The 3,276-nt window shown below is 32.7% G+C and overlaps 1 long non-coding RNA gene across 1 annotated transcript; it reads right to left on the minus strand.

Moving 5' to 3' along the window:
• Positions 1 to 569: 569 nt before the first annotated feature.
• Positions 570 to 1,816, minus strand: LOC131154362 (uncharacterized). Its single transcript, XR_009136426.1, has 2 exons — positions 1,314 to 1,816; positions 570 to 1,131 (listed from the first exon to the last, which is right to left on the minus strand). It is a non-coding gene; the product is annotated as an uncharacterized LOC131154362 (long non-coding RNA).
• Positions 1,817 to 3,276: the final 1,460 nt, after the last annotated feature.

A 3,276-nucleotide genomic window follows, 5' to 3' on the forward strand; every position in this document is an offset into this window, starting at 1 on the left:
GAATTGCTACTTCTATGGAGGGGAACCAACTAGGATTCTTGTCAAAGAAAAGAAAGCATATCTCCCTCTCGCCATAAGCACAAGTTTTTGACATTTTAGAAGGCAAGAAGGCCTTTGGTGTTCTTTGAAGGCAGAAAAGTTTTAAGACACTGCATTGGTCTATGGTCAGCAATGCCAATGCCATCCAACCAGACCCAGTCCCATCACAACAAGCAGCAAAATGAACTAGATCAAACCACATTCTAAGCCTTCAACCATTACTGATACTGACACGGCAACATGGAGGCAGCAAGGAGGTGTAAACATGCTATATTGTGATGACATGAGAGTAGTTTCATGACTAAACTATAATTTTGGGTTGGCTATAGCAAGACTATCAACGTGCTTTCATTCTTTGGTCACCAGAGCTGCACAAAATGGGTACTCCATTTCCATCCCCCATCCTGAGATGAGGAATTGGAGAATGCTAATACCAAAGGTCCAAGCTCTGACCATTGGGATGTCCCCTTACCTATTATTGTGTTTTTTCCTTCATTACCTACGGGCTAGAAGTGTTATAATCGCATGCATTCGATAATACTAATATATTAAATAAAAATTACATACAGGTATCACCTTCATTAGCTTGCTTCTTACACTAAAAAAAAAAAAAAATCTCATGGGAACGAGGCTAATGAGTTTGCTGATTGAAGCTTGATTGGATTTTTTTTTTTTTTAAACTTCGATTAATTTGGACTGAGACTTTTCAGGCATATAATCTTGTCTCTGGCCCCCTTCATCATCCATTAATAAGAGTAGCAATCTAAGGATTAGACTTCTTAACTTGGGTTGGCTTTATATCTCATTTGTACAATTAAATGGTTTCTGGGAATCTGCCAACCGAAAAGTACTATCACTTCTCTGGTGAGAAAAGGAAGGATTGAAGAGGTAAGAATGCTTACTGATGGGTATCAGTACCATTGCAGTGAGTGCTGCTGAGATCAAGCGGGAGCACAATTGGATGGCATATAGAACAGTGACTATTAGTGGCCGTTTGTCACTAAGTCGCTCATCATCCGGAGAATTAAATAGAACCCAATTCTTCAAAATCCGTGCGTATCTTCTGCTCAGATGAAAAGAATTCCTGGGTGCCTGTGAAGGAAAGAAAGAATACTACTAAAAATATGATTTTTGCTTGGCTTGAATTTCACACAGAAAGGCAGCCCAGCTGGTAGGATGAGAAGCAGACTATGATTTTTCGAACTGTTACTTCAATGGAAGAACCCACAAGGATTCTCGAGGAAGAAAAAAAAAAAGCATAAATAATTGTTTACCTATACAAGGACTTTTTTTTTTTTTTTTTTTTTGACATATTGAGAAGCCAATAAGAAACCCTTTGGTGTTGTTCGAGGGCGGAAGAGTTCCAAAATGAACGAGCTCACAGAAGGCCAATCCCGACAGCGACGAAAAGCAATACTGTAACTCGAACGCATCATCTAGGAAAACACAGCACCCTGACTCTGGCAAACGGCTAGAGGATGGGCTCGGACATGAAGGTTTCGGCAACTAATATCGTGCCAACGCCGCCCCAACCGAACCCATTCCGATCACGACGAGAATCAAAATGAACGAGCTCACAGACGATTATTCAATGAAGGCCAATTCCGACGGCGACGAAAGCCAGAACCGTAACTTCGGCGCCTCGTGTAGGTCAAGAGCAACGGGATCAGAGGCCTACGCAGGAACCATTGACAACCATGAGCATCGTTGCTCCGGTGCTGTACTGTAACGATCCGACGTGTCTTAAGACGTGTTTGGTTACTGTGCTATCGTTTTTCTCTTTTCAATTTCCGTTTCCGTACAGTAAAATAGTATATTAGAAAAATGTGTTTGTTTACATTATTCATTTTTTTATTTTTAGTATTAATTTTCAGTTATTTATAAAAAATAATAATTAAATTTTATAGTTTTTATGTTACTAAAAATTTTAATATTTAGAAATAATTATTTTAAATTAAATTATTTATTTTATACACTTTCAAATTAAAATAAAAATAAGATGATCATATAAATTTAAATGTAATTAAAATAAAAATATACATAAATTTTAAGAAATAATAATGAATTTAATTACAAAATATTTTTATCATTTTTAATTTTCATGTCTAATAATATTTTTACTACAAAGTAAAATTTAAAAGTATAACACTTAAGTAAAATAGTTATAATAATTTTTATTTTTATTATTGCATTTTTAATGTTTATTATTTTATAATTTTATTATTTTAATCATATTTCTATAATATTCTTTGAATTAAAGATAAAATTGACTAATTTTAATTAAAATTTTAATTTATTTAATTTTATAAATATTAACGAAACATGTTTTGGTTTCTGATTTTTAATTATTATTTTTCATTTTTAATTTTGGTTTCTAGTTTCTGTTTCTATAATTGTTGACAATGATATCAAACAACCCCTTAATTGTTGTAAAAAACATGTAACAAAATTATAAAATTTTTGTAGGGTCATATGTTAAACAAAAATGTCTTTTTGGGGATGATTTGAAATCAAAAAGGTATCTTAAAAAAATATTTATCTAAATAAGTATTTTTTTTAGAAGTAGTCTATATTATTTATTATAAATAAATATCAAATAAGTATCTTCTTTTAAAAAATATTTTTGAAAAAATATTTACTTTAAAAAAAGTACTTTGAAAATGTAATATATAAAATAATTATTTATTGAAGTGTAAATTGTTGACTTTTCGAATCCGATCCCTGTTTTGATGCTGATAAAACACAAGTGTCTTATCTGTGCGTTGAGTGTTTGAACAGATTTTTAATTTAGCACACACATAAGACAAATGAACATGAAAGCCAGAAGGACTTAAAGAGCACATACTCCTGGCGCATTTCATGGGATAATGAAAAGCAGAAGAAAAAGACATTTGCCTTTTTTATTGTATTGCATTTAGTTTTTGATTTGGTGTGTAATAATGTATTGCATGCATGATGTAGATGGAAGCTCAGTGATAACCATTGACTGACCTTAGGGAACCAATGTAATGCCCCGGACCTGCCACGTGGGCCCCGAAGTGTTATGAGACCATCCACACGTCTTTAATACCATTCACGTAACATAAATAATTAAATAACCTCAACAAAAATACTAGAGTTTTATAATTACATTTGCAAACCCATAAAATTCAATCACATTCTTCATATTACATAACCAGAATAAAATATATTAAACATAAAACTAAACACATATCCATTCTGGTATCCACTCACAAA

The sequence above is a fragment of the Malania oleifera genome, chromosome 4 (genome assembly GCF_029873635.1).
Source record: "Malania oleifera isolate guangnan ecotype guangnan chromosome 4, ASM2987363v1, whole genome shotgun sequence".
Lineage (NCBI taxonomy): Eukaryota > Viridiplantae > Streptophyta > Magnoliopsida > Santalales > Ximeniaceae > Malania > Malania oleifera.